General features: G+C 54.8%; 2 protein-coding genes across 2 annotated transcripts in view; one reads left to right on the top strand and one right to left on the bottom strand.

The window, feature by feature from the left end:
- Positions 1 to 19,265, bottom strand: part of LOC146858828 (uncharacterized) — a 1,229,505-nt gene that overhangs the window by 465,569 nt on the left and 744,671 nt on the right. The gene's annotated exons all lie outside the window — the stretch shown is intronic.
- The window catches only part of LOC146858829 (uncharacterized), a 49,039-nt gene continuing 39,856 nt past the window's right edge, over positions 10,083 to 19,265 (top strand). The window contains exon 1 of the mRNA XM_085649416.1: positions 10,083 to 10,646. The gene's annotated coding sequence lies outside the window, so the exon portion shown is untranslated. The remainder of the gene's footprint in view (positions 10,647 to 19,265) is intronic.

Here is a 19,265-nt window from a genome sequence, read left to right as displayed (position 1 = left end):
ATAATGCACTATCCACTAGGATCTCATGTGCCAGTGTGAGGACTAAGTAGAGACTTCTCAAGCAGCGTATGGTGCTGCGACCAGGGATGAGCCCAGTCTGGCTGCAGTGAACCAAAGAACACCACCCCTGCGAGGCGAATCACAAGTATTTTAGCTATTATTTTGTATTCAATATTAATGAGCGATGTGGGATGGTAGGAAAAATAGTCATGCACCAACTTATCTGGTTTAAGTATTACAGCGACAGTGGTTCCTAGCAGGAGAGAACCAATTGTAAAGGCCTCCTTGAACATACTGTGATGGCATGGGGCCAAAAAGAGGAGAACTTTTTAAAGAACTCCACAGGTCGGCCTTTGGGGCAAGGTGTCTTCCCAGAGGGCATATTTCCTCAATTGTGTTAGATGCATCCAACATGGATTTGGTATCGGGTGAGAACTTGGGTATAAGTAAGTCGTAAACTGGAAGGCACGTTCTGTGGTCAGGGTTGTCTACAGGATTATAATGACTTGTAGTAAGAGGCGAATGCCTCCACAATGTCTACTGATGCATTAATCAGCCTACCAAACTCAGCCTAAGCAGAGGGGATCATTCTATTTATTTGGTCCTTATTGGCAAAGTATAAAAGCTTGCCCACCTTATCGCCCATCTCATAAACTCTACCGCAGGACATCATCCATATTGTGTGGGCGGGATCAAGCATTCTTTACTTCAGTTTAGCTCTAGCAAGGGCTAATGCTCGGGTCATGGCTGTGTCAGGAGAGAGAGACAACAGTTTCTCAAGGGCCACAGTGCAGCCCTTCAGGTCCAATACCTCCTGGAACTGCGACTTGCACTTAGTGGAGGAAATTGCATCTTCCATTATGAGCATTTTAGAAGCACTTCCAGAGTGAGATGGAGGAGGAAACTGAGTTGGTGTTAAGGAGAAAGTAGTCAGAAATGCAAGTATGGAGGCAGTCCACTGGGGCATAATCCCACAACCAGCATTAGATAAGTCACCACAGTCCATGATGCCCTCCCTGGCAAACTCAACTCAATTGGAGAGCAGTTGGACACTCCATGTAGCAGCATGCAGACGTCTCCCACTGTCTGCAGTGTGTTTACCAAAACAAGAAAATAATCAATCTTTGAGGACGAGCCTTGGTGAGGGGCATAGTAAGTGCATTACGTGTCAAATGGGTGGTCTCTGCGCTATGGGTCAACCAGACCGAGAGGAGTAAGCCACAGAGAAAATTGTATTTGTCTAGTTGAAGAGACAATTGAAGTTGCGGTCATGCTGTGGTTCTAGCATGTCATTAAAGCCCCTTCCACAATCGTTCTGTCTGTAAGTGAATCTGCTAGTATTTGGGTCAGAGCGGAAAGGGTCGACTCTTGTAAAATGGAAGGGCCGAAGATGCTAACAAGTGTCAGGGGTTGTGAATCCATCAGTCCTGTAATGGCGACATAACGTCCTAAGTCATCAGTGTATGTCGAGCTCGCCACTAAGGGGAAGGGCTTCCTAAGAAGAATCACAACTTCCCGGAGCCACGGGTAAAGCAGGAGTGGTAAGCTTGGTGGTTTCCATAACAGGCCACAAAGCTGCATAATTTTTTTTTTTTAAACAGACTTTTATTAATGTTCATGTGAAAAGCAAACACATCTCCGTCGTCCAATGCCTGGACGATAACAAGGATCAAAAAGAAATATCATCAGCAGTTCAACAATCGCAGCCTAGCCCCATATCTACCGTTCCATACAATAGCTACATTATTCTACCGCCCACCATACATGTATCTTCCAATACAACAGAGTGGAACAGCAATCCCCCCCACCCACTCCCCCCTCTTATTCAAAAACATCCCCAACAATACCCCCCCAACCACCCACCCAAGCATGTCGCCAGCTACCAAACTATTCACTAAGCCAGATGCGCCTCGCAGTCCATCTCCCACGTTCTCTACCACAGGGGACACCGCAGTGAGTCAGGCAAGAACATCGGGAAAACTCATCTCTCCTGATCCCACGAGCCAGGTACCTCCCCACGTCCCACCCCCGCTCTTGCGGTTAAGTGTTGCTCAAGTATCCCCTGCCACATCCCTCTCCTCCAAATCCTCCGCACCGTCACCCGGAGGGTGTTTTAGCAACTCCAGAAGTGCCACCCATGCCTGCGCCATTTCCTGAGACTTCTCACTGCCACTACGCCGGGCCAGCTGTAGCCTATAATTCCCTTCACTCCCAGCCCACTTCACCATCTCCCTGTTCTACCTCACCAAACTAGGAGCCTGCCTCGCCTTCCAATGGGATGTAATTTCTCGCTTAGCTAGGATCAACCCCAGATCTATAAACCGGCTAGTAACCTTGGTCTTAGCGGTGTGCGGAAACCAATGCAGCAAGCAGAGCCCAGGCGACATCACTAACTCCCTTTCCGTCACAGTCAGCAGGGCAGTCATCACCTCCCGCCAAAAGTCTCCCATCCGCGGTCAGTCCCAGAACATGTGCAGAAGGTTCGCCCCACACTGAGCGCAACGGGGGCAGTCACCCGACCCCCCAAAATACTCAGCAATTTTACCAGGGGTGAGATAGGCCCTATGGAATACATAGAATTGGATAAGTTGAAACCTTGCATTCCGAGAACATTTCCACAGCCGCTCCACAATCGCCTCCCAAGCCTTGTCTGCAATGGGTTCCCCTAAATCCGCCTCCCACTTGAGACGCAGCGCTGTCAGCGGTTTGCGCATGTCCCTCGTGATTCGACGATAAAGGCAGATCACCGCTTTAAACGTGCCCGCTGCCATCACCACATATTGGCAAGCGAGAGACGTATCTGGTTCCCCCAGACCACTGCGCCAATGCTTCCTAATGGCCGCTGACAGTGCAGCGTGCAAAAGAAAGTCCCCCCGTGGTAGATCATGGCGCTCACAGAGGTCTTGAAAGGGAAGAAGGCCACCCTCCTCATACAGATCACCTATGACCGTGACTCTCGCTTCCTCCCAGGCCAGCAGCTGACTCCAGTCCCCCCCATGCGGCAACGCCTCACACATCCGCAACGGGATCTCAGGAGCATAAGGGGTCCCCCCATGCACCCTCCTAATCAACCGTGCCCAACAGTGGCGGATCGTTCCCAACTCCGGCGGCAGGAGGGTACCTCTCAGCGGCGCCCGCAGTAGCACGCAGGACAGAAGGTGCCAACTTGGGTCCGACCCGTCTTGGTCCTCTGGTCGCCTAATGTGACCCGCCACCCATTTTGTGAACCACTGAAGTTGCGCAGCATGATAGTAAGCCTCAAAGTCCGGCAGTGCAAGACCCCCCTCCGCCCTAGGCCTTTGCAGAGTGACTAACGCCACCCTCCGTCGGCCAATTTCCCCAGAGAAACCCAGTAATCAAAGTGTTCAGCTGCGCAACAAGCCTGCTTGGAATCCACACGGGGAGGGTCCCAAATAATAAAGAAACCGAGGTAGAATGATCATCTTCACCAGAGCGACCCTGCCAGCTACCGACAGCGGAAGAGTCCCCCAAAACTCAAAGCAGGCCTTTGCTCCTCGCACTGCCCGCCCCACATTACCCTCCAGCAGGTCAGCGGGGTCATGGTAAATCTGTGTCTCCAGATACGGTAAACCCCGAGATTCCCATAAGACATCCCCCACCCTTGATTGCTCCTGCGCCCCTGGCCTGGTAGGGAGTAGACAGGACTTATTCCAATTCACCCTGAGGCCCGCCATCCTCCCCAAGGTCTCAAGCAAGACTCGTGCTCCCCGTAACGCATCCCCGGTATTCGGCAGAAACATAAGGAGATCGTCTGCATACAGCGCAATATGGTGTATTCTTCCCTCTACTAGGAGTCCTGGGAAATACCGCCCCGACCTGGTGTGCGCAGCCATGGGTTCTATTGCCAGAGCAATCAACAGGGGAGATAGTGGGCAGCCCTGCCGTGTTGCCCGAGCGACCGTGCAGACACCAGAGATCAGACCTCCCGTCCTTACCCGTGCAGTGTAAGCACTATAAAGCAACGCTGTCCACTTCACAAAGTTTTCCCCCAGTCCAAACTCTCGCAGGACATTAAAAAGGTAGGGCCATTCCAGGCTATCGAAAGCTTTCTCGATATCAACCTTGTCGTAGGAGTTAGACCCCAGAATGCGCAGGAGTCTGCGGATATTCATCGCAGTATTGCGAGAGGGAATAAACCCAGCTTGGTCCGCATGCACCAACGTCGTCATATAAGGCATCAGACGACTGGCCAAGATGCTGCTCAAAATCTTGTAGTCAAGATTGAGCATCGCTAGGGGCCTATAGGATGAGCGATCCCATGCAGGTTTGCCCGGCTTAAGGAGGGGGACTATTAGAGCCTCTCGCGTGGAGACAGGCAGAACACCCTCCCGACGCACCATGTTATAAAGCGTCACCAACTGGGGAGCAATAGCATCCGTATAAGCTGCATAAAATTCGACGGGGAGCCCGTCTGTCCCCGGTGTTTTGTTCCTGGCCATGCGTTTTATGGCACTACGGACCTCTCCTATTTCAATGTCCCGGCCCAGCATCTCGTAGGTATCAGCCTCCAGACGTGGCAGCCCCGCTGTAGGCAAGAAATCCTCATCACCCGGCATCTCAGGTCCCAATCTGCTTCGATATAACTCCGCATAATAATGCCGGAAACAAGTATTAATGCTCTTCTGGGTGGGAAATGCCTCCCCTCTCGGTCCCCTCAACTCCAATATCTGTGTGCCCCTACGCTCCGGGTTAGCCAACCAGGCCAGCAACGCCCCCGCCTTATCCCGCTCCACATGCGCCTTGTCCGTGTATGCCTTGAAATCAAAGCATCTCAGCCTCTCAAGTTGAACTGCAAAAGCCTCCCGTGCCTCAATCAGCACTGTATGTCTGTCCGGGCGCTCCGGACGCTCCCTCTCCTCCTCTAGCAGTCGTTGCTCTGCTTTCTGCACATCATCCAGCAACACCCTGCGGGTTCCCACCACCTCGCCTATGCATCGCCCTCAAATTACTGCCTTGCACGCATCCCATTCCACCCCCCTAGACGACGCTGTTCCTGTGTTAAGCCTAAAATAGTCATCAATAGCCAACCCAATAGTATCCCGGAACACCGGGTCCTCTAAGGTGTCCTGGCGCAGTCGCCATGTGGGAATGGTGGGACGATCCCGCAGCCAATGCAAGACTGTCAACAGAGGATTATGATCCGACGCCGTCCTAGCTAAATATTCACTATGGACCATTGCCCCGTGGACATCTGGGGAGCTAAGGATCGAGTCCAACCGGACATGTAAGGCATGTAACGATGAAAAGTAGGAATAATCCCTATCAGCCGGATGATGCGCTCTCCAGGTATCCGCCAGTCCCCACCGTTGTTGCCACTCCAGTCGCACCCTAGCCAACCGATGAACCGGAGAATCCGGTAGAGGAGGATGGGAACGATCCAACGAGACATCGGTAATACAATTAAAGTCGCCACCCAGGAGCACTGCGCCCGTCAGCCAGGGAGCCAGTTTGCCAGAAAGGCGCGCAAAAAAGGAGGCCTGGTCGGAGTTCGGAGCATAGATACTACCTATGACAATATCCCTACCATCTAGCCGCCCCGCAACCACCACATAGCGACCATCCGGGTCTATCACCTGGCCAGTGCACTGAAATGGCACCCCTGCTCGGATCCAAACCAACACACCCCTGGCATATGCCGAATATGCAGTACAGAACATCTGCCCTCTCCAACGCCGCTGCAGCGCTAGCCCCTCCTGCCTGTCCAGGTGTGTTTCCTGCAACAAGGCTATCTGCACCCCCCGCCGTCGAAGATAAGCATGAATCGAATGCCGTCGAGTCATGGTGTGCATCCCCCTAATGTTCCATGTTATACATTTTATTCCTACGGTGGCCGCCATAACACAATGCCATAATCACTGCTCAACTCGCCTCTTGCTGCGACATGCTTGGTCCCACCCTCCCCTCCCCCTACCCCAGCACCCCAACTCCCCAAACTCCCACATCCCAGGACAGGCACCCTAAAACTAGCCCCCATCCAAACAAGCAGAACAGTCAACCTTTCCATCATGGACAGTAAAGCGTGAGCCGGCCTGTCAGACCCAAAGCCCTCTCAGCTTCCCCCCTGTCAAGTGTGAACAACCCCAGAGGAACCCCTCAAGAGCCCCCCACGCCGTCCTAGCTAAATATTCACTTGGACCATTGCCCCGTGGACATCTGGGGAGCTAAGGATCGAGTCCAACCGGACATGTAAGGCATGTAACGACGAAAAGTAGGAATAATCCCTATCAGCCGGACGATGCGCTCTCCAGGTATCCGTCAGTCCCCACCGTTGTTGCCACTCCAGTCGCACCCTAGCCAACCGATGAACCGGAGAATCCGGTAGAGGAGGATGGGAACGATCCAACGAGACATCGGTAATACAATTAAAGTCGCCACCCAGGAGCACTGCGCCCGTCAGCCAGGGAGCCAGTTTGCCAGACAGGCGCGCAAAAAAGGAGGCCTGGTCGGAGTTCGGAGCATAGATACTACCTATGACAATATCCCTACCATCTAGCCGCCCCGCAACCACCACATAACGACCATCCGGGTCTATCATCTGGCCAGTGCACTGAAACGGCACCCCTGCTCGGATCCAAACCAACACACCCCTGGCATATGCCGAATATGCAGTACAGAACATCTGCCCTCTCTAACGCCGCTGTAGCACTAGCCCATCCTGCCTGTCCAGGTGTGTTTCCTGCAACAAGGCTATCTGCACCCCCCGCCGTCGAAGATAAGCATGAATCGAATGCCGTCGAGTGATGGTGTGCATCCCCCTAATGTTCCATGTTATACATTTTATTCCTACGGTGGCGGCCATAACACAATGCCATAATCACTGCTCAACTCGCCTCTTGCTGCAACATGCTTGGTCCCACCCTCCCCTCCCCCTACACCAGCACCCCAACTCCCCAAACTCCCACATCCCAGGACAGGCACCCTAAAACTAGCCCCCATGCAAATAAGCAGAACAGTCAACCTTGCCATCATGGACAGTGAAGCGCGAGCCGGCCTGTCAGACCCAAAGCCCTCTCAGCTCCCCCCCTGTCAAGTGTGAACAACCCCAGAGGAACCCCTCAAGAGCCCCCCCCCGGCGTCAATCCAGTAAAAGCAACTCCCCTCTTCCCCCACTCCACACCCCCTCCAGCAAATAGACCCGGGCAACAGTAAAAAGCGCCTCCCAATCCCCCGGGCAGGCCTCGATCAGCCAAACAAGTCCACTGTTTGCGGAGTAACCTCGGGCAGCTCGGCGTCCGAGTCCCTGTTCGTGCTGGTAGCCGGGGAGGATCCGGACCTCTCCAACTCTCGGCTAGAGGCAGCAGAGGCCGGCCTGGAGCCAATCTGACTAATCGCTACCACCGCCTGTATCGCTCTGTCACGTTCAAGACGGCTATCCGGTGGCGTCAGAGACCCCGGCGTACCCTCGGTCACAGGGGCCCTCTTCTCCCCGACACTCCCCGATGGGCTACGCTGCGCTCCCGCCTGCCGCGTCTCCAGCCAGTGCCACGCTTCCTGTGGGGTGGTGAAAAAGAGGGTGCTGGAGCCGTCCACCACCCGCAGGCGCGCCGGGAAGAGCATCTCATAGGAATATGGAGTTGTCGTAATTTCCGCTAAAGGGCGATGAAGGAGGCACGCTGCTTCTGGACCTCCCGGGTGTAGTCCGGGAAGAGCATCACCCTGGAGTTAGCAGTCTGCAGGTGTTGTTTCTCCCGAGCTTGCTGCAGGAGGTGATCCCTGTCTCGATAATGCAGCAATCGTGCCACCATGGGCCGCGGGGGCGCCCCCGGCTTAGGAAGCCTAGCCGGGACTATGTGAGCTCTCTCCAGGGCAAAAAACGGGGATAACCCCTCCGGTGCTACCTCAGATCGGAGCCAATCTTCCAGATACCGGACTGCATCCTTCCACTCCGCCCGTTCCGGAACACCTACGATGCGGAGGTTATTCCTGTGGGAGCGCCCCTCGCTGTCTTCCGCTCTCAGCTCTAGCACTCGCACCATAGTCGCCATCTGTTCCAAGGAGTGCTGCAAGGTGGTCACCCTGTCCGGTACGGCCGCCATCGTTCATTCATTTGTCGCCACCCTCTCCTTCAGCTTTCTATGGTCATCTTTGAGTAAAGCCAGGTCCACCCCAATAGTGTCTATCTTGGTCTCGAGTGCCTCTCGGGAGGCCGTGATGGCCTGCATTATGTCCCCTAAGGTAGGCCCACCCAAAGCCTCTGCCCCGGGGGTGTTCAGCTCAGTGTCCTCGCCTCCAGACCGATGTCCCCCGTCTTCTTCCTGCAGGACAACAAATCCCCGCCTCCGTGACATTCGACCCATCGCATTCGCACGTCCTATGCCCCGGGCCTCCAGACGTCTTCCTCTCCAGCAATTCCCAGCTATCAAAAGCAGGGGCCCCTTCAACACACCGCCAATACGGTGGCCAGCTACCGTGGAATTAGCAATCCCGAAGCGTCCAGGGGCGAAACCCCACACCCTCCAGTCACATGGGCGAACAGGGGCACCCCACAAAGCTCACACTGGGCAGGGAGCAGACAGGATTCCGTTGGTGCTCCTCAAATCCTCACTCCTCCTCGACCCCCTGTAGCTCCGCGATGCCTTCCGTGAGGAGCCACCGGCCTACTCGCAGCCCTCCGAGTCACAACAGCCCCAGGGAAGGCGCCTCCAAATCACAGTTCACAAGCTCGAAGTACCTTGCCAGTCTTCCAGCTCTCGCCGTTCTCCCAATCACCCTCGCAGTGGTCCCACTCTCATCCCTAGGCAGTTCAGTGCACCCCAAGGGTAAATTGTAGAGATCGCCAATGAAGATACCAGGATCTCAGGCATCCATAGTTCTAGTGGGCCCACAGGCATATTCCGCCATCTACAGCTAGGCCTGCTCCCAGTTACAGGATCCTCTCGCCGACAGTCTGCTCTCGTCACCCCCAATTGGCTGTGCTCTCCACTTTTGAGACCTTCCTCCAGTACAGCAAAGCAAAGGAAGGCAGGGGGCAGGTAACAATCTCGCTCTGCCGGCTCACCAGCAACGCAGCCACCTCAAACCCTGCGTCGTACAGATCTCCTCACTCGACCGCCACCAGGCCGCCACCTCGATGCCAGTCGTCTGCCCCCAGTCGTGGCCCCTCTTCCGGGGAACTCGCCTCCGGGTCCGCTGCGTCGCCAGTCGACCCCCGTCTGTGTCACTTCAGGGGACGCACTCCCCAGCCCCCAGTGCCGCCAAGGATGAAGTCCCCCTCAACATGGGCGTCCGCAGAAATGTTTCCAGGGGGGGGGCAAACTTTTTACTTCATCACCGTCCTCCGACATGATTGAGCACAAGTATTAAATACATTTAAAAAAAAAATCTATAACCACCTCTCTCTCTCCGTTTTCTGCTCTTCTCCCTTTCCCTTCTTTGGAAGTGAGCAGAGCCCATTGTTATGTGAGGTCACTCTGTTTTTTTGTTGTGAGCCCTGCAGGATGCTCTGCGTTTCATTCATGCAGGGGCAGGGCTCACTTCACACCTCACCCCAGTTCAAGTGTCTGCCTAATGCTGTTATCATGCAGATGCAGCGATTAAGCTAAAAGAAAGAGATAAAGGGAAAGCTAATCACGGCCACAAACCCTGCCCTGCCCAGTCTGCAGCACCTCAAAGGGATGCGGTGTCATGTTGCCATTTCAGCCCATGGCAGCCGGGCCCAGGAGAGGGCTCCCCCCTCACCCCCCCACCCCCCCGCCTTGTGTCTTTCACAGTTCACCAAATCTGCGAAACAAAGGGAGGGGGTTGCCCACCTGTAACTACAATGGCACCATTTCAAAAGCATGAAGGACTCGTAGGGGGGCCCATTCTAGTTAGACAGCCGCGAGGTCCAGCTGCCCACACTGCCCATGCTTAGCGCCGGCCCTGACTGGGCCTGCACCAGCGATCCAGGGGGGGGGGCAAGTGCCCCCTTTGCCCCCCCCTGCGGACGCCCATGCCCCTCAAGGAGCGACGGGCCACAGCACTCACGACGGCCAGCCTCCGCCGCTCTCCCGCGGCGCCAGTGTCAATTACGCGGTGGGGAGGAAGAGGAAGTTGCTCTCTTTCACCAGCAACCAGGCGGCCTCCCGGGCAAAGTTCACCATCAGCGGCGAGGCCCTCACCCGAAGGAGGGGTCCTCTCGCCGCCCGCCAGCCATCAGCGCCGCCAGTCCGTCGTGCCCCTCTTGTCCTGGAGCGTCCACCAGCACAGCAGGGCAAAGCAGGGGGCAGGCAGCAGGTCCACTCTGCCAGCTCGCCAACAGCGCCCTTACCGCTGTCTCCGCAGCCGCCGCACCATGCAGGTCTCCTCTCTCGTCCCGAATCAGGCCGCAATCTTGAAGTCAGGCAGCAGTCCTCGGTCGCGGCGCCTCCTCCGCAGATATTGCCGCCGGTCGACTCCGCCGCCGTCCACCACCCGCTTTCGCCGAGGGCACACTCGCCAGCCCCCAGCACTTCGCAGTTCACAGTCCGGCCCTCTCAGGACTCCAGGCTGCAGTACCTTCACTGCCCGGGCTCCGCCGCCATCTTGCGGCTCCGATACCAGGAACGCGGTGGAGAGAAGAAGGGAGCCGCTCTCTCTCTCCCGCAGGTCTCCGACACCGAGGAAGCACCCACCAGCTCAGAAGACGTTCCCCAGCACTCTGGGAGGTAAGGGGCCCCCCAATATCTGCAGGATCACTTAGGACAGGAGGAGGCCGGCGAGGAGCTCCGGGATCCTCGACCTCGTACATCGGCGCCAAGCCACACCCCGCCACAAAGCTGCATCATGTGCCTAAAAGAAGTGCCTCTTGAAGAAAAAGTATAGCTGGGGCATGTTTTTTTTGTTTTTGTTTATTTGATTTTATTGAAGTTGTACATAAACATAGTACAGCATATGTATTAGACAAGCATTTTCAAAACAGGTCAGAGCAAGTAGTAAGCAGCACAGCGATATTCAATCCATATCTGCACATAGGACAAGCATCAATACCATATTTCACGACAATGGTATCGTACAGGAATGTCACATGTTAGGAACATCATATAACAATGTGTAGTTAAATAAAAAGGACAATATACACAGGGTGATGTGTAAAGAGAAACCATAGCATGGAATGTTTAGGCATGAGTACATAATGATTAGAGTGGGCATCAGGGGTCTTGTTCAATGTCAGTGGGATGTTCCAGTAGGTATGACTGAAGTGGGCCCCAATAGCTGGGGCCTGTTGCTTGACATAATGCATGACTGTTCCCTTTGTATTGCCATTCCGTTAACATTCCATGATAGCATTCTGTAAGCAGATAATCTGTCACTTGGCAAATTAACGTCCAGTATCCCTGGTAGATTTAGTGCAGTAGAAGTTTTATATGTGTCAGTGACATATGTAGAAAAGCAAACAAATGTAAACAACACGCAACCTCTCAATAGCCCCTCACCCCACATTTCCAACCCAGAAATATCAGTCACCGTGAAAAGCTAAAAACGTTATAATTGGTGAAAACAAACCATATAAGAGTTAACAAGACTGAAAATAGAAAAGAAATCAAGTAAGGGGAAAAGAGTAAGTGGGTGAGCTGCGGGCCCCAAGTGGTGTTCAAACGCGTGTGTCAGTCTCACTCCTTCAAAAACAGTGTACTTATCCCCTCGCAACCAGAGCCTCATGTTCTGTCTGTCCAACAAGGATACGGGCACCAGGGAAAGAGCCAAGAAAGTGTGGGAGTCGAGCATCTAGCCTGGCAGTAATGAAGGCAGAGGGATGTATGACGTTACAACGCATACTTTTACAACGCATGCACTTACAACGCAATTTTTACAACGCAACATCCACTACAACGCATTCCATTACATCGCATGACACTACAACGCATTTTTAAAAACTACCTTTACAACGCATTCCATTACATCGCATACTACCTTTACAACGCATACCATTACAACGCATAATATTACATTGCATTTAAGGTAAGTATTAGATAGTATAGGGGTAAAAATTACTATTCTTACTCCAGGGGGTGCAACAGTAGGGTAAGTGTTGGATAGTATAGGGGTAAAAATTACTATTCTTACTCCAGGGGGTGCAACAGTAGGGTAAGTGTTGGATAGTATAGGGGTAAAAATTACTATTCTAACTCCAGGGGGTGCAACAGTAGGGTAAGTGTTGGATAGTATAGGGGTAAAAATTACTATTCTAACTCCAGGGGGTGCAACAGTAGGGTAAGTGTTGGATAGTATAGGGGTAAAAATTACTATTCTTACTCCAGGGGGTGCAACAGTAGGGTAAGTGTTGGATAGTATAGGGGTAAAAATTACTATTCTAACTCCAGGGGGTGCAACAGTAGGGTAAGTGTTGGATAGTATAGGGGTAAAAATTACTATTCTAACTCCAGGGGGTGCAACAGTAGGGTAAGTGTTGGATAGTATAGGGGTAAAAATTACTATTCTAACTCCAGGGGGTGCAACAGTAGGGTAAGTGTTGGATAGTATAGGGGTAAAAATTACTATTCTTACTCCAGGGGGTGCAACAGTAGGGTAAGTGTTGGATAGTATAAGGGTAAAAATTACTATTCTAACTCCAGGGGGTGCAACAGTAGGGTAAGTGTTGGATAGTGTAGTGTAATATTATGCGTCGTAATGGTATGCGTTGTAAAGGTAGTATGCGATGTAATGGAATGCGTTGTAAAGGTAGTTTTTAAAAATGCGTTGTAGTGTCATGCGAAGTAATGGAATGCGTTGTAGTGGATGTTGCGTTGTAAAAATTGCGTTGTAAGTGTAGTGCGTTGTAAAAGTTGCGTTGTAAAGGTTGTTCCCCAGGGAGAGTCCCTACAGTGGCCTCTTTATCAAGTATAGTACTCCCTCCAGTTGTGTGAGGCAGGGTTATGTGGCATGGTCCCCACTATATCCCTCATTATGGAGATGAGGCAGTTATCAGTTCACTAAGTTGTTGCTCTGCATTGTGATTGAAGGGAACATGCTGGAGTGCTGCTCCTCATCGCTCCCGGACCATTACCCTTAACTTGTTACTTATGGGAACATGGTCTCCATCATCTGCACACTCTCTGTGTTTTGAGTCTTCCAACACTGATGGAAAGATTCGCACATCATCAGTCTGCTCCGTTGGGTCCAAGGTGAAGCACAAGTCGTTTTCCAACCAAGTGCAGGCTTGTTCCAGGGAGTCGAGAAGTCTGCTTTCTCATGGAAGAGAACTTTCAGCTCTACTGGGTACAATAGCATGTATCGCAGGCCCATACCTCTTAGTTTTTGTTTAACCTGGTTAAAGGTGTGGTGCTGCTGCTGACAAGGCAAGTGTATTATGGGAAAACAATGATTTTATATGAGTGACATATCAGCTCTTGAGGCCCGCAGGATGCCTTTAGGATGGAATTCCTGTACAGGTAGTTCAGAAAACAAGCAATTATAGTGAGAGAAGGGGCCCCCAGCGGGGGCCGCAGCCCCATTGCCTGGTGTGCTTGCTCTGACAAAAAACAGTGTGCGAATTACATGTCTGGGGAGTTTTCAGATATTCTTCCAAGACTTTTTAAGTATTGGGTCCCTCTATCTGCTCAGGAAACCCCACAATCAGTGGTTGTTGTTCCTCATTTATCCTCTGTATCATCAGTGCGTTGGCAAAGTCCGTGGTCACTGTTTTTTAATTTATGAACTGTTTCTTTAAGGCCTGGGATTGCTTCTTTGAGTTACGATATCTGGCTCTTAATTTCGGTAACCTTCCCAGCTATGTCCAGCAGTTCTTACCACAGGAGCGTGTCCTTAGTGCCCACTGACTCCATGGCCTGCTTAGTAATTGCAATAGGCTGTAGGAGGATCACGGTTGCATCTGTAGGTTCTGGGGGAACCTCAGCAGCTTCCCTGAGTCCAGCTGCCTCATGAACTGGAGCATCATGTTGTACTGTAACAAGCTTAGCAAACCTAATTTCACCTGTTTTGGGCTGCTGTGGGTTTGTTGTGTATCACGTCGAGGTTGCAGGAGTTATGTGTCAACCAGCGCTCTCTTTAGGGTACTATCCTCTAGATAGTCACACAGGGTAAGGATTGGAGTATGCAGAAAGCTGCAACCCCCTAGTCCCGGGCTCCAAAGCAGCACAAGTGGTCTCAGTCTGAGCTCCGATGAGGGCCACCGAGCTCAGGACCTGCTTTGCTATCCAGACTCCAGAGATGTGATGGAGGATTGGGTCACTCAGATCCATCAAACATGTTGAAGGAGGGGGGGGGGGGGGCGTGGCTTGGCGAGCCAGCATGGCAGACGGCTTCTAGGTGAGCTCCGTCCAGCCCGCTATTTATCCTATCATTATCCTGCTCCCCTGGCCAAGTTTCCCTTCGCCAGAGACGGCGGAGGCTTGGTAGTCGCAGCGCTCCTGTTTCCCGTGCTCCGGGGTCGAGAGCGGCGCCTGGAGGCTGAGACGGGTCCGGTTCGGGGCTGAGGCCTAGAGGCGACGTGGGAGCCGCGGCCTCGATTACAGGCCAGCGGACGAGTCCTGCGGTTGGCGGCAGCTGCGGAGAGGCTAGGAGCGCCCCTGCCTGGGGCGCGGTGGCTGATTCCGGCGAGCAGAGGCACCCTGTGTTTCCCGGTTGGCGGGCTCCCCCCCACCGGGGATAGACTGACAGCAGGTCCGAGGCACGAAGGAAGCTGTGGAGCGCAGCGGCGCTTGCGGGAGAAGTCGCTATCTTGGACCCGCGCCGGGGGAGCTCCTGGGCCCGCGTGGAGTCCGATGTATACGGGCTGAGGGTCGCTGCTCCCACACGCTGCAGAATTGGCCCAGGTGGGACTGGTACTTGAAGTTGAGCCCGGGAGACGGAGGCAGCAGAGACTTGTGGGTGGACCTTCGCCCTGCGCGTTGGACCGCCGGGACCACCAGCGACTACGCCCGGTGATGGCAGCCAAGTCGGGCTGCGGCGCTAGTAGAAGAACTGCAGGGTGAGTGAGTTTGCTCCCTGTGGCCGGGTTTTTGGGGTTTCCCCCCCCCTCACTGACCTGTGATCGCCTGGGGGTTCGGCGGTGCTGTCTGCCCGCGTGGGGGTGTAGGAGGGTAGCCGGGAAGCCCGCAGCGCTTCGTGGATAGCCTGGAGGCACATCCTGTCTGTCCCCCGGGGTGTGCACTGGACCCAGCGCGGGAACTGGTGAAGTCTGGGGCCCAGGGGGCGCAGTGGCACCGGGGCTTAGGTGCTGACTCTGAGGCACCCCTAAGGGGCTCTAGCCACCGTGGGTTTTGGAGAGACATAGACGCTTGTCCGCTGAGTGACGTGGAGTGGGGCCGCTGGATCTGTGCTGACTGGAGTCGCTTGGCTGGGGCCCCCGGACGGCCGCCTCGGCAGTCATATCGAGCTGCGCGGCCCGGAACCGGTCTGCGCTGTTGATCTGCGCCGCACACGGGGGCCCGGTGAGGGGCACGGGAGCGGTGCTTTTAGAGGGGCGGAGGACTGCTGGGATCTGCCTGCCCCACCATGACAAGGGACAAACCTAGTGGAGGGCCTTCTAAGCAGAGCACGCTAGATAAATATGCGGGCCCGGGGGGCCCTGCCGGGGCGGTGGCCGGGGCCCCGGGTGCCGTGCCGGACAATGCTGCCCTCCTAGCAGCCATCACCCAGTCTAGAGATGCCCTGGACGCCAAGATAGGGGCAGTGGGATCCGATGTAATGCTGCTGCGCCAGGACCTGCGCAATGCTGTGGCACGTATTACCGAAGCCAAGACCCGGGTCTCCGGGGTAGAAGACGTGGTGACTACCCTGCAGCAGCGAGTGGCGGCTCTGCAGACTACCCAGAGGGGCCTGGCATCTAGGGTCGAGGACGCGGAGGGACAGGCCCGGCGCAACAACCTCCGCTTTGTCGGCTTTCCGGAGGGCTGCGAGTCTGGGAATATGGAGGAGTTTCTCATTCGGTGGCTGGAGGGTTGGCTACCTACCGGCTCTCTATCCAAATGCTTTGTGGTGGAGAGGGCGCATAGAGCCCTGATGCAGAAGCCCCCCTCCGGGGCCAGGCCGCGGCCGGTGATAGCAAAACTGCTTAACTATCATGATCGGGATGTGATCCTCAAGCAAGCCAGAGCCCACGAACCCCTACAGTTTAACAACGCCCGTATCCTCATATTCCCGGACTATACCAAACAAACTCAGCAACTGCGGCAATCTTTCCTTGCGGCTAAGGCCCGTCTGCGGGAGCCCAAGCTTCCCTATGCATTACTTTATCCGGCCCGGCTGCGGGTCGCGTACCGCTCCCGCAGGTTCTTCTTTGACTCTCCGGAGAGGTGTTCAATTGGACGGATGAGACGGTGCGGCTGCGTCCTCACTCTCCACCGGGGAAGGAATCTGACTCGTCCTCGAGCGGGGTGACCCGTGGCGGGCCTGGTGGCCGGGTAAAGAAGTCTCGCCGCTCGAGGTCCAGATGGCGCTCCAGGTCCGGGGATGCACTTACGGGCCGGGGGTCGGCATTGGAACAGGCGATGCCAGCGGACTGATTCTCTTTTATATGTACAGTCATGCCTCTTGGACATCTATTTTCAAAGGTCAGGGGAGCTCTGTATGGGCTGCCATCCTGATTGGTCTTACCAAGAAGGGATGGAGACTAGGGGTTGATGGGTTGTAGTTTGGGGATCCATTGGTGGGCGTGGGGTGGTACCCCCTGTTGGGTCTGCTGGCACTGCCTGCCGCGACAGGTACTTCTCTGTTCTTGAGGTACGGGGTTGGGGGAGGGGTTGTAGGGGTTGCATTGGGATTTGTTGCTGTTTTCTTATCGCACTGTCTAATCGTGGGTTGGGGTCGCACTGTGGGACATGTCCTGGACAGCTGGGACTCGTCTGGCTTCTGATGCTTTGCCATGGCCGTCAATACGGGTAGATTGTTGGGTCCCTCGGGGTCCCTGCGCATTTTGAGTTGGAATATCAGAGGGGCGATAGATAAGATCAAGCATGGCGCTATCCTTAAGCAGGCCAAACGCGCTGGGGAGAATATCCTGATGCTCCAGGAGACACACCTTATGGGGACGAAGGCGCTGTGCTTTCAACGGTTTGGGTATGTTCAGGTGTTCCATGCAGGCTTTGTACGGGGTTCACAAGGAGTGGCGGTGCTGGTTCATAGGCGAGTTCCCTATAATCATGTAAAAACGTGGAATGATACACTGGGCAGATATCTTTTTTTGTAGGGGGAGTTGTGGGATGAGCCTGTGATCTTGGGGAGCGTGTACGCCCCGCCGCCGCTCTCCTGGAGCTTTGTTGAGAAGCTGGTGACTGTGTGGGCGGATATACCGAAGGGACTAGCGGTGGTGGGTGGAGACTGGAACGACATGCCGGATCTGGCTCTTGACAGGCGGAGGCCCGATGGGGCCCCGGCCGGGGGCAATTCCACCAAGCTTCATTCCCTCATGATAGGTCAGGAATGGGATGACCCATGGTGCCGGTTGCATGGCAGGACCCCGGGATTCACATACCTTTCGGCGGTCCACGACTCCTTCTCTCGCATCGATTGTATCTTTGTGTCCCGAGACGACGCGGGTAGGGTGGTGGAGGCGAATATGCTCCCCCGAGGGCTCTCAGATCACTCGCCGGTTGCTATTACGCTGCGTGTCCGCCCTAAGCGAGGACCATTCCGGTGGCGTCTCTCTGTCTGGAACCTCCAGCAGGCGAAATACAGGGAACATATGGGAGACGCCATGGATCACTATCTGCGGCGTAATGTGGGGACGGTATCGACGGCGGCGTCCCTATGGGAGGCGATGAAGCCCACACTCCGTGGGGTTGATATCTCCTACTGTGCCACGGCACGCAGGGCCTGTAGAGACTCACTTGCGCGGTCTGAGGTGAAAATCTTGGAACTGGAAGAGCGCAGTGGAGGCGGGGGGGGGGGCGGCGGGTCCGCCGCCAATTATTGCTGGCGCAGCAGGAACTCTCCTCCTTTTTGCTGGATGAGGCCCGTCAGGCGTGGTTGGCAACCCGCAGAAGAATTTACCAGTGGGGGGACAAATCAAGCAAACTCTTGCATAGACTGTGCCAAGGGGCGATGAGGCCCCTTGCTCTCCCGGGTGTAGTTGGACCCGAAGGAATGCCGATTTCAGACCCGTCGGCCATCGCTGAGAGCTTTGCAGACTATTACGCTGACCTCTATGCGCCCCGAGAATGTTTGCCGGCAGAGGTTATTGCCCGGTTCTTGGATGACCTTCCACCCAAGGCCCTGACGGATGAAGTGAATGCAGATCTTGATCATCCGTTCACAGTAGACGAACTAAACTCCGCTCTTCAGGAGCTACAGCCTGGTAAGGCGCAGGGTCCCAACGGATTCCCGAACGAATTTTTTAAGAGATACTCCCGGCAGCTCGGCCCTCATTATTGCAAGGTGGTAGAAGAGGCCAGGGAGGTGGGTAGCCTGCCCAGAGATTGGCGGCACGCGGAGGTGGTGGTATTTCATAAACTCGGCCGGCCCCCTGAGCATCATGCCTCGTATCGCCCCATTTCCCTTCTCAACGTGGAGGCTAAGGTCTTGGCGAAGGCGCTCGCTAATCGCCTCCGTCCTCACATTTCGTCTCCTGTACATCCCGACCAGGCAGGGTTTATGCCCCAGCGGGCGACCCGCCACAACATACGCAGGGCGCATGCAGCTATTGCGGCTGCTGGACGCTTGGGAGTACATGCGGCCCTATTACTTGCGGATATGGATCGGGCCTTCGATTCCTTGAGCTGGGAATATCTGTTCGCCCTCCTACACCGATTGAATCTAGGGCCTCGCTTTCTCTCTTATCTGACTTTACTCTACACTGACATTACAGCATCTGTGCGAGTGGCGGGCTCTGTCTCCTCTGTCTTCCCTATTGGTCGCGGCACCAGGCAGGGGTGCCCTCTGTCGCCTTATCTGTTCGCCCTGGCAATGGAGCCCCTGGCTGCGTGGGTGCGTGTCGACGCGCAAGTGTCGGGGTTCGAGTGGGCGGATGGCCTGTCAGATCGTATTGCCCTATATGCTGACGATGTGCTATTCTTTCTTACGCAACTAGATATGACTGGCCCGCTGCTGTTACGCATTATGCAGGTGCTTGGGGAGACTACTGGCCTGCATATGAACGAGCGTAAGTCTACCATCTGGGTCCTGGGAAGTGGGGCAGATCCGGGCGCCTGGGCCTCTGCGGTGCAGGTGGCGAGTGGAGGGTTGAAATATTTGGGAGTGTTCCTGTCAGACGTTAGGTCGACCTCGTGGGAAGGGAACCTGGTGCCGGTGTGGAACAGGGTGCGGGAGGATGTTCGTACTTGGTCCCACATGCCCCTCTCCATATATGGCCGCTCGGCCATCTTCAA

The sequence above is a fragment of the Triturus cristatus genome, chromosome 3_2, assembly GCF_964204655.1.
Source record: "Triturus cristatus chromosome 3_2, aTriCri1.1, whole genome shotgun sequence".
Classification (NCBI taxonomy): domain Eukaryota; kingdom Metazoa; phylum Chordata; class Amphibia; order Caudata; family Salamandridae; genus Triturus; species Triturus cristatus.
This window is presented reverse-complemented; position numbering and strand designations above follow the sequence as displayed.